Below are 12,913 nucleotides of genomic sequence, written 5' to 3'. Positions count from 1 at the left end.
AGGAAGCACACCAACCTGTGTAATTTGAGGATGGAAAATAATACACTCAATGACTGGGGGAAGTAATAGTTTCAAAGTGTATATTCTGAGCACTCATTTGCAGAAGGCTATGGATGGTAAGAAAAACCAAAGTCCATATGCAGGCTCTCCACATGGATTAAGTCTCAGTTGAACTGGCTTGGAGTGTTTACCTGGGTGTGATTAGCTTTGCTATCAGACAGGATGCATTGGAAAGTGGATTAATGCAGATGCAGTTAGCTTAAAATTTAGAACCGTATCATTAGTTCTCCCTTTTGACTCCTTTCTAACTTGTTCTAGCCCTTATTAATTTGTACTTTCTTTTTGAGTGAGGTTTTCTTATGGTTTATTTTATTATTATTGTTCTTTTTACTATTTTGGTATGAATTTCTATATATGAATTCCAGCACAGGTAAACTTGAAGTGACAGTAAATGGATTAAGAGTTATTTTAGGATTGTAGGAGGGGATTTGGAGGAAAGGAGATGAGCTAATTATAATGAGTACAGGAAAGTGTCCCCAGCCCCAGCTAGTCCTGGGGCTTTGGGGTTCGGGTCAAGAGGAGTCTGTCTGGGATGTGGGGGCACAGTGAATGGTGTGACCCTTTGCTGGGCATGCCTACACAGTAGGGTATGCTGGGCTCCTATAGGGTTTACTGTATGGGCTCCAATAAGTTTCTTCCCTTTTATTAAAAAAAGAAATGAGTATAGGAAAGAAGAAAATGATCTATATTGATTGCCGTGATGAATGCACAACTCTTCTCAATATGTTTAAACCATTGGATTGCTTGATGTGTTAAGGATATATCAAAAATTAAGATAAGATAAATCAATTATAAGGTAAATATGTTAATATCTATAACCTACATCAATGTTTGGATAGTAGAACAACCCCAGAGGTGTCTAGGCTGAAGTCTGGGAATCTGCTTCTGAAAACCATACAGAGTCCAGTTCTACTCTGAATCATGTGAGGTCATCCTAAATTTGAAATGACATATTGGATGATTCCTGGTTTAAGTAGAGTGCTTTATGTCATTGTTTAGAAAGGACACCTCAGTACTCATAGCATATGATCACCCTTCCATCTATGAAAGTATAGATTTAAACTTTTGCTCTTTCATTCAGCAGTGGTATGACTTTCAGTGGTATCCTGAGTTTCATTCAGACTGATTTTTTTTAATATGGTAAGGGGAGTTGCAGTAGCTGCAATGTTTCTGAATCTATATGATTTCATGAAAACCCACAGCAAGGCAACTGATAGGTCTTCAACTTATGACTGTCTTTTAACATTGTCATGAATGCTCTTACTCTACTCTTTAAACCTACATTGCAGTTGCGTGAACATCGTCAAGCAATTCAGGACAAAATTTAGTCTGGATATACAGAGCTGGGATAATCCAACTATTAATGTATTTTAGGTAAAATATTGATATCATAGGCAAATGTGCTACCATCAGTCATCTAAGGAGCCTGTTTTCTTATTGAGATTGAAGAAGAGACAGTAGAGAGAAGAAACAGAAAATTATAGAGAGTGAAACCTGAAAGCTGTGGAAATTCTCTTCCATTGATTTTGCAAATTTGCTTCCACTGAGGTCATACATATGTATACCGTCCAAAACACTGTAACATAGCCAAAAGGTTTTCTCTCCCTAGACGGTATTTTCAAACACAATTTTAAGTTGTGAACGCACATTTTAAATAATACTTCAGACAAAAACTTAAACAAATGCCTTGATGAAAATTCAATCCCAAGCCCACTAACACAAATCACTTTCAAGACTTTGGTGAAACAGTATAAATAAAGAATGTCTTTCAGTCTAGATTGTGGCCCAAAACTAAACAAAAGAAAACAAACAAACAAACAAAAACACCACTGTCTACTCCTCAATGGCTACCTTTTCAATCTTTTCCTAAGCAATCAGTTAACCTGGTCTCTGTGATGGGCAAGTATGTAGTGTGTCATTAGATTGGAAGTTACACGCATAAATCTGATATACATCATGGAAACAGTTTTAGTATGTGACCTTGATACAGCACTATAGTTATACTTGTAAGTTTTCACAAGTTTCGCTACCCAGCTATCACAGCAGAAAAAGACTTCTATTCCTTTGATCTATATACTAAATAAAGCTGGCGAGAACTGAGAAAAAAAGTGTAGGGGAATATGAAAAAATTTTAAACCATGAAAAATTTCCATTATATTTTCATTCAATTTTTTCCATGAACTTTAAAAATTCCCTAATAATTTAGGTACAATTGTGAGGATGGTGCAGGACTGGGCAGCATATCCCTCTGTTATGCTTCAATGCCTAAGAGTCAGAATGGACTGAATGACACCTAACAAGTGCTTCAGGAAGTCTTGGAGGCTTGATGCTTATACACTGAGTTGCTAACGGCACAGAGTCTTTCTACCGCCGCAAAGAGTAACAGTCTTGAAAGGCCACAGGCACAATTCTACTCTGTCTTTGTTTATTTATTAGCGTGCATGAAATTCAGATACTTTACTATAAGAATATATATATGTGTACATTAATAACAACATTGGTAACCCAATTTATTATTCATATTTTATAATACATTTCATTGTTCTTGTTGATTACTGTTTCGTTCATTCCAGCTCATAAGTGCAGTGTTGAACTGATCCTAAATGTCTCAATTCTTTGACTGTTTGAAAGAGGTTGCTAAGTTTATCTTCTGAGAAAACTTTCACTGGGTTCAAATAGCCTAACTTTTTACTTCTAGTTAAGGACTTAACCATTTATCTCACCAAGGAACTCAGTATAAACTATAAACTAGTGGCCAAAGAATCTCAGTAAAAGTGAGAAGATGGAAATGCATGTTTAAGGACAAAACAGCTGGAAACAGATTGTGTGTTAAAAATATCATTCGCTGATGCTATCAGTGATATCGATGTCCAGTGTTTCTAAGAAACTTGTTAAAGCATATTTTTGTCTTAGAAAGTGCTTTTGAGTCTCCTAAAGTAATTAAATTATTGTGCTAATTCTTTGATCCCAGCAAAGTGATTAACATCTTGCTTTAAGTTCACAGAAAGTAATCACAGTTAATACTGGCATCAATGATGCATAAGTAATTATATTAATACCATGAGAGCAACAGCATAAGTATTAAGGTGAAAATTGTACATGAATATAATAATAAGCTTTCTGATACATTAAGAAGGGGAGAGAGTCACTTTCTTGATATTCTTTGCAAAACTTAAAATCATAATTTAGTGCTGGCAGGTCCCAATGAAAGAACAAGATCCCTTACTAACAGGATTTTGAAGAATTTCTGTGCCTTCAGATCAATGCTGCCTGGTTCAATAATGGTCAAGCAAGTGTCAACAGAAAATACTGAACTTTTAACATGATGAAAACAGGAAATTTAGACTCAACCCTCAACTCTCTAACATTGAGTTGATTCCGACTCTTGGAGATCCTACAGGAAAGGGCTGAACCATCCCTGTAGGTTTATAAGACTGTAAGTCTTTATGGGAATTAAAAACCTCAATTTCCTCCCTACTTACCTGATGGCTAATAGCCCAACATGACATAAAGCCACCAAGATAGAATGGTGACATTATGGCTCAAAGGCTTGGTGGAAACTTAATTTTTCTCTCACAGAAGAAGAGAAATATGCGTGACACACAGTAAGTGAATCCCTTACTTTTGGACTTTCTTCAGTCCACACTACACAAAAGTAGTGGTACCCTATTCACATATGGCTGTATCCAGCCTAACGATGGTGGCCAAACAAGCCACTTTGAGCAAAACCCTCTTGAAGGTGCTCACTACACCTTTAACATGTATTCCATGACCTGCCTTTTGTATTTTCCCCCATTCCCAGAACTATGCTGGGTGGGGTATATTGGGAAGCTTCTGGTATGCTTCTTCCATTCAGCAACAATAGAACCAGTTTGAAGGGCAACTAGGCCAGACACTCAGTGCATGCACGGATTTGATTCCAAATTGCAGTAAACCTATAGAGGTTTTCAGACAGAAAATTCGCAGAAACTTATAACCTGAGCTTTCTCCCTCAAAGGAGCCCTGGTAGCAGAGTGGTTATGAGTCAGGCTGTGACCACAAGGGTAGATTTCAAAACCACCGGCTCCTCCAAGGGAAAGAGCTGGTGACGTCTATTCCTTTAAGGAGTTCGGGTCTTGGAAATCCAGAGGGACAGTTCTACATTGTCCTGGAGTCTGCATCAACTTGACGGTAATGAGTGAGTTTCTCCCCCAAAGCAGCGAAGTGCTACGAACTAACACATTGTGAGTTAGCTGTCCAATGCTTACAAACCACAACCATGAGATGCCTTAGCTAAGTGGTTTTCCATAAATCAACATTAATAAACCAGAGTTTCCTAAATCTCATCAATAAGCAAGGAACGGAGGAAGAATTTGTAAGGTATCGGTGCAGTATTCCTTAAAAATATCAAGTTGAAATATAAAGATCAAAAATTTGACTTAAATTTGAGTGTACTGAGGAGGCATGATGACTAAAGACAATGTGGGAACTTAATATGAACTACAGGTCAGAAAAATGAAATTGTGTCAAAAAAAAACCAACCCTGAAATTAGAAGAGGTTTGTTGATTGATTACTATTGTTGTATCCATGATAACATTTTCATGAATGAATCATTTTCTGCTTCAGTTTTTTTGGTTAATATAAACTGTTTCAGTAATGGAAGACATATTGAAATCAATTAAGAAGCTTTTTGAAGCAATATGGATTTTTATGAAAATGCAGGAGATGTATTTGTAGCAAGCGGACTGTCGTGGTATTACTGATAGGATGAAGCGCCTTTCTTCAGAGTAATGCGGTGAGTCGGGGCCCCAGTGGTGTGCATGCACAGCACGTTGGACAACAACTTCCTAGGAAACATGGGAGAATAAAAATATAGGTGGCTAATATCTATCCTGAATGTCACATAATGGATAATATCCTATTTTTAATAATTACAAGATGCATAAGTTGTTAAATTTAGGGAAACCTGGTGGTAGAGTAATGCATAGGCACTCTATGTTCTTTTTACAAAGTTTTTGTACCTCAAATAAGATTTTAAAATAAAACATTAACAGTAAGCAAGTAGCTTCAGGTAAATAAATATAAAGTGAGGTAATTCAGGAACTCTGTAGGAATATTTGTATGACATGAGAAGGAAAAAGGAAAGACTATACTTGCCATCTAGCTACATTATTATTATTACCTTTTAAAAATCATTTTACTGGGGATTCATGCAACTTTTATCACAATCCATACACATCCATTGTCTCATCCACATTTGCACATATGTTGTCATCATCGTTTTTAAAGCATTTTATCTCCACTTGAGCCCAGTGTTTGGAAACATATCCAAGTACAAATGAAACATACATTTCCAAGTTTAGAATCAAAAACAGGTTTGACATATTATTCAATGGGAAAAGAAGTATATTTGAATAAAAAATGTAAGGGTAAAGTCAATAGAAAGGGGATCTCTACACTGGGCAAGAGTTATTTCATGAAACGAGTCCTGGAAACACAAACGATTAAGCACTGTGTGAATAGCAAGCTTGGCAATAGCAATATGTGTTGCAGTCAATTGATATGTGCCTTCGAGTTATAATTCCTTTTATGATATAATTCTGGATTCTATGCCTGTGGCTGTAATCCCATCTTAAGGGCTTTCTCTTCTATACTAATTGAAAGAATTAAGGTGGGCATAAGGCCTGACATTAATAGAGAGTGTGAGTTGTCATCCCCTTTGCTTCCTTAGGGGCATCTTTAGATTTGAAGTTAAGAGAGGGTGTGAAACAAGCCTCATCCTGTTTCCATCAGATGGGAGTATACATACTGGTACCACTGCAGAGCTTTAATGCACATTGCATAACCTGGAAAGCTACACTTCTATTTCCTGACTAAACTTTGGTAGAGTCAAGAAAACCTGCTCTGACTTGGAGAATTCAGGCTGTTTATTGAAGATTCTTCATTTGACCTCAAATTTGGGACTAAACAGTACCCTTCTCACCTAAGGTAGTTCCTCAAAGTTTTGTATGTGTGGGATGTTGCAGCAAAGCATAGAATCCAAGGAAAACTTGAGAGAATGAGATAATATATTTGAGGAAGGTGTGTGTGTAGGGGGGATAGGGTTGGGATTGGGGTAGGGAATAGAACAGAATGGCGTCTTGGGAGAGGTGGATATTTGGGACATCTTTAACCTCTAGATTCCAGGGGATAGTATGTTAATTTGTCTGAAAGAGACTGTTATTACTATTATCACTATTTTCACTATTATCGCTATTACCACTATTTTCTCTATGGGAGAAAAGCCTGCAGATCAGATTCTTAAAAGAGTTGAGTGGGGGCCAGTGGAGGGAATGCTATGGGGCAGTTTCTCACAAATGGGCCTTAAGAGCCAGAATTTACTTGAAGACAACCAAAAATAATATCATGAGTTGTTCTAGTGTTGTTATGCACATTCCCTAAACCCAATATTAATGTAAAACTATGTTTTGAATAATAAAGATTTAATATTTATCAGATATGTTTATACAGTCATTTTTCCTTACCCAATGACAATTAGATATTATTTGTCTAAAATTCTGACATCAGTAGACAAAATTGATATAATTTCCATTTAGTTCTTAAGTCAGATTATAACCAAAATAATTACAAAAAAATTCCAGTTTCCAAACTAGAACATTCTGTCGCCATCTCCCAATATAACATTTTTTTAACCACTCCAAACAGCTGATTTTCCAAAACTGGCTCTTCTTCAAGTAGCAAAGTGCATGCAAATTAACCAAAATGAAAAGAACTGAAAATAGCTGGTTGATATTTGGCTGACCTAAAAACACCAGCCCTTCCTTAGGTCTTTATCTCCTAAGCTAGTGACTGCTGCATTTCTACCCAAAATATTGAGACAAATTATGTAATTTTAGTAATTATATTTTATTTAAAATATTCAATGGAAATAAGTCAATAGTTCATCATAATCACATAATTATATTAATAGCAAGAACACAAGATAAAGTGGGGGAAAGAGTTGTCTCAATTAAATCTCATCTCACACCTTTATCAAAATATTTCTTAATAAATTATAACACTGAAGAAAGCAAGGGTATTTAATCAGAAAAACAAAACATGTAGCTGAAACATTCCAGTAATATAAAATGTATAAGTATTATAAATTTATATCCTCAGATGTTCCTATTATTTGAGTTTATGCAATTGCTTAAAATAATTGGTGACAAATTTAAATATCTTATATATGAAATATCTTATTTTTTATAAATAAAGCTCGAATAAACATGTGGGAGAAATATTACTTCAGGTTTATTTAGGAATGCTAGACACAATATCCCACCCTTAATGGAAATCTGTGAATCCAAGATCACACTACCTTACAGCAATAACTTCTTGTAAATGAAATTGTAACAAATTTAAAAACTAAATTTCAACCATTCCTACATAAAAATCATGAAAAGGAAAATAATTCTCTTCAATATCAATGTGTTCTTTCCTAGCTTGATCATAAACCTATGTAAGTTTTACTATAAAACTGTAGACCTGAAGTACTGCATTCTACCACTGTATGAATTATGTTAGTGTTCTTCTCAAACCATGTGTAAAAGCCTAATTGTGATTTATAATGGATTCACCAGAGTGAAATAAGTCATACCTTATTAGCAATCTATGAATATAGATTCACTGCACACATTATAAATGCTATGTGCCCTGTAGATATTCACCACACAATAACATTTGCCTTGATTGCTAACTGGCTTCCATCAACGTGACAAATGTTCAATTGAACTTTATAGTACCAAAATTATAAATTAAGTGATATGATAGGAGAGCCTGTGTTTAATAGCCCAACATGTTTCCAATGACGTTTTAAATTATCATTAGAATAGATTGTACTAAAACATAAAAGAAAATACTGGCAGAGAATATGGAATAATTGGAACTTTCATTCATTTTTGGTTGAAACACAAATTCAACTACTATGAGATATTTTAGGTTGTCTCTATTAATGATGAATGTCAACTTAGTCTGTGATTTCAGATTTTGCCACCATGCACAGGCAAATCAAGTTTCATTGTGCTCCAAAGAAATTGCATTGAAATCAAATCAAATGGAAGGTTTGTTGCAACCTTGAGTTGAGAATGTATTCATGTCATTTTCCTAACAGCATACTTCTCAGCCTGATTATTTGGTAATTGTCACAATATTTATTTATTTTTTCACAATGCAATTGTGTACTTAATAGAATAAAGTATAGTGTAAAAATAATTGTGTGAATCTAGAAAACAAACAAAAATGTACAGCTGGCTTTATTGAGATATTTATGTTACTACAGTGGTCTGAAATTGAATTTGTAATATCTCTGAGGTGTGCCTGTACTAGCTAAGTAATAGTTATCTGAATTAACTAGCATCTCTATAACAGAAATATCACATGTAAATTGCTTTATTTAGAATTCTAGAGTCCAAATCTAGAGTGTGGAATGACGATAAGCTTTTCTGTCTGTGTCAGGTGTGCGAGAAGGTCCCTCTCTTCATTAAGACTCTGCAGACCCGACATCTCTTGGATGTGTCTTAGAAGGATCCTTGACTTTGTTCTAGAAGGTTTTCATTGCAGGGATCCCAGGTGGGCTACACCCTTGACTCATCTATTTTGCTGGATCTAGGCCCTTCTGATTTCTTCTACTTGTATATTCTTTTTTTTTAATTAATAAATCTTTTTATTGGGGCTCATAAAGCTCTTATCACAATCTGTACATACATCAATTGAGCAAAGCACCCTTATACATTCGTTGCACTCGTCATTCTCAAAATTCGCCTTCCACTTGGGTTCCTGGAATCAGCTCGTTTTCCCATTTTTTCCCCTCCTCCTCCCTCCCCACTCCTCTCTTCCCCCTGGTCCCTTGATAGTTTATAAATAATTATTATATCTTATCTTACACTCCCCGTCATCTCCCCTCACCAGCCTCCCCATTGCCCATCTCCCAGAGAGGAAGTTACACATAGATCTCCAAGATCGGTTCTCCCTTTCTACAACCCCTTCCCTCCTGGTGTCGCCACTCCTACCACGGGTGTTGAGGGGTTCATCCATCCTAGATTCCCTGTGTTTCCAGATCCCCACTGCACCGCTGTCCATCCTCTGGTATAATCAGGTCTGCAAGGTAGAATTGGGGTCATGATAATTGGGAAGGGAGGAAGCTTTCAGGAACTAGAGGAAAGTTTTGAGTTTCATTGTTGCTACACTGAACCCTGAGTGACTCATCTCCTCCCCACTATATTCTTTAAAACAAAATGTGCTGCAGGATCTGCCCAGCATAATTCTATTTATATTTGTTCGGGCTATGGAAAATTAAAAGTGTTGAATACCAACCTAATCATTTTATTGGCCTAGCAAAGAAGGTCATATAAGTCCCATGTACACCACTGGATAACTGATAAAACAGTGAAAATAATGATCCAGCCAAGTTAACACACACCTGAGGTGTTGTGGGACACAAGCCTATTAGAATAAAATCCACACTTGTTGGATTTTAACAACTGGGAACTATTTTAAGTAGATATTTCTTTCCCAGTGTGTTTTTTTAAAACTAAAATAAGAAAAATGAATTTTTAGAAAATGTAAAATTATTTTGAAAATAAGAATTGCTTATTTTAATGAAACATGAGAAATATCTGCTAATTGTGTACACTGAAATTATCTTATGAACAATTTTAAACATCTAATTTATTTAATAATTTGTGAGGTAATTAAAGTATATAATAAAATACTTTTAAAGTTACTTAATTTTGAATTAGCATTACTTTAGTCCTTTCAAGATAGGATGACATGACCGTGTTGTTCGCTGTTAAGTGCCAACAAGTTGGTTCTGACTCACAGAGTCTCTTTGCCCAACAGAACAAAACACTGTCTGATAAATATCCAGAATAACAATTGTCCATAGGTTTGAGACCATTGTGGAAGCATTGTGTCATAGCCAATAAAACACAAGCAAACATCTTTCGGGAATTTTTTGCTTTGAGCCAAGAAACCATCTGACATCAGCAATGATATCATTGTTCCATGTCCTCTTCTAAATTTGGCCCGAATCCCTGGCAGCTCCCTGTCAATGTACTGCTGCACGTATTATTGAATGATCTTCAGAAAAATTTAACTTGCATGTGATATCAATTATGTTGTTCTAATTGTTTTTATCAGGGGCCATCATGTCAGTTCCAACCCATAGTAACCCTATGCCCAACAGAAAGAAAAAGTGCTAGGCCCTGTGGCAGCCTCACTCTGTTCACATGCTGGAGTCTAAGTGATCTGGAATAAATGCAATGACAGTCATTTTTAAGGGACAAATAATAACATAGACATAAATAGATAAATGATAGATAGATAGATAGATAGATAGATAGATAGATAGATAGATAGATAGATATTAAATTAGGAGCTTTGGTGGCAAAGTTGATTACTCATTTTTCTGCTAACATCAAAGTCTAATGAGAAGCCACAAGCTTCTCTATGAAAGAAAGGTGAGACTATCTACTCCCATAATGAGTTATATAATCTAGAAAACCCACAGGGGAAGTTCTACTGTGTCCTATTGTGCTGCTGTGAGTCAGAACCCCAATGACTGCAATGGGTGAGAATGTTACATCAACTCTTAATGTGTTTGCCAGTTCCTACAAATTCCATGGCTTGTGTTGCCATGGTGCTGGAAGCTATGGCATCAGTATTTCAAATACCAGTTGTGTCAACCTGGATGAATAGACTTAATCAGAGCTTCCAGGCCAAGAACAGAAGGGAAAGCCAGAACAGTGGGTCCACTTTTGAGGGATTAGACACGGAAAACCAGTGGAATATTATATTAGTGCCTCCATATGAGCCCCTCAGTTTTGAGGATACTTAAAATATGACTGGGAAGGATCTGTTTCATCATCGTAGTTAAAATTAGTGATATTCATAGATTAAACTGGGCTTCTTATGATATGCAGAACCAAATGCAAATGTTACTGATTTTAATATCTTCATTGGGCAAATCTACTGCACAAGACCTTTATAAAAGGTTGGGGAGCAAGGATGTAATTGAAGGATGAAGTTGGCACTTAACCTAGTCACTGCCTTTTCAATCGCCTCATATGCATGTGAAAGTGGGATATTAAATAAACTATTAAGATGTACTTGATTATGGTGCTAGAATAACAGACTGAACGTGCCAGGGACTTCTAAAAGAACAAACATATCTGTCTTGGAACAATTAAAGCTGGGATGCTCTTTGAGTCAATGGTGACCAGTAGTTTGCACTTGATCTCAGGAGAGAAGGGCATCATGCTTGGTAAGAGAGTTGGTGTTGTCAGGTGTCATACAGTTGATTCTGTCCCATAGAGACCCTCTGCACAAGAGAATAAACCACTGCATTCTCCTCACCAAACTATTAACTCTTCCTCAGTTTGAGCTCATGGTTGCAGCCACTGGGTCAGTCCATCTCATTGAGGGGTTGCCTTTTTTTCTTGCCCCTCTACTTTACCAAGCATGATGTCCTTTTCCAAGGACTGATCTCTCCTGACAACATGTCAACGTATCTAAGATTAAATCTCATCATCCTGGCCTCTGAGGATCTCTCCTTACTTCTTCCAAGACAGATTGGAGTGTGTTCTTAGCAGTCCATGGTGCTTTCAATTTCCTTCTCCAGCACCATGATCCAGAAGCAGTCTTCCTTACTCCATGGTCAAATTCACATTCAAATTCGGCAGTTGAAAAACATAACCACATGTGCCTTAGTCAGTTATATCTTAGCCATCAAATAACATTCTTGCTTTTCAATATTCTAAAGAGGAACTGTGCAGCAGATATCCCTAATGAAACATTTCCTTTTACCTCTTGACTGATGTTTCCATGAGGATTGATTGTTGTCTAAGAAAGACAAGAAAACCTTGACCACTTCCAACTTTTTTTCATTGATCATGATGTTACCCAACGTTCTACTGTAAAGATGTTGATCTCTTTACACTGCATCTTTACACATACGGAAGGCTACAATCCTTCATTTCATTTATTTTGACAATTGTTAAACATATTTATTGATCCCGGCTTAATTCTGAAACTAATCCATGACAAATTACCAGATTGATTTTACATATTTCTTCAGGTTTGAGGTTTTTCAGCGACTTCAAATTTGGGATCTTCAGATGTGAAGCTAGGGAACGTATTCCTTTCTGCTTTACCAAACATTTGCTTGAGTTTAAAAAGCTCCTTCTCCATCTCTTGCTGATATTCTGGGCCAGTATCAACAGATCAACCAGATGCCTGTAGCTTAGATTTGTATTCTCTTATTTTGTCCACAAAAAGTTTCTTTATAGGATCAAGTTCCTTGAATGCCACTGCTGTTAACACCAACGCTCCTCCGGATTTGGACTGAGACTGCTGACCGGACAACAGAGGAAAACCTGAAGAGCCTCTGGAGGACCATGGTGACTGTTACCTTGTAGCAACCTACAAATACACTTGACACTCCGCAGTAAGGCAACCTTTGTTTAGCCTGAAGTGGGTTACATGTTAGGCTGCTAAGCACAAGGTCAGCAGTTCAAAACCACGAGCCACTTGCACTTCAGTCCCGAGCTGCCAGTTAATCCTTCAGTTCATCAGCAAGTGTTTAAAATCCTCCTCTCTGTTGACGTGCACGGTTTTCATCTAGCCTTCATCCACATTCTTCTTTACAAACCCCAAGCTTTGCTGATTATTTGCTCAGCATGCACACTGAACAATTACGGTGAAAAGACACATATTATACTGACAGACACCTTTCCCGATTTTAAACCGTGCAGTAGTCCCTTGTTTCGGTTCTTTTAACTGCCTCTTGATCCATATATAAGTACCTGATGGCAAATTCAGTGTTGACAAACTCAATCC

At 36.6% G+C, this 12,913-nt stretch overlaps 1 pseudogene; it reads right to left on the bottom strand.

Moving 5' to 3' along the window:
- Positions 1–12,148: 12,148 nt before the first annotated feature.
- On the bottom strand, positions 12,149–12,473 carry LOC142440721 (ATP synthase peripheral stalk subunit F6, mitochondrial pseudogene; annotated as a pseudogene).
- Positions 12,474–12,913: the final 440 nt, after the last annotated feature.

Source organism: Tenrec ecaudatus, chromosome 2, assembly GCF_050624435.1.
Source record: "Tenrec ecaudatus isolate mTenEca1 chromosome 2, mTenEca1.hap1, whole genome shotgun sequence".
Lineage (NCBI taxonomy): Eukaryota > Metazoa > Chordata > Mammalia > Afrosoricida > Tenrecidae > Tenrec > Tenrec ecaudatus.
This window is presented reverse-complemented; position numbering and strand designations above follow the sequence as displayed.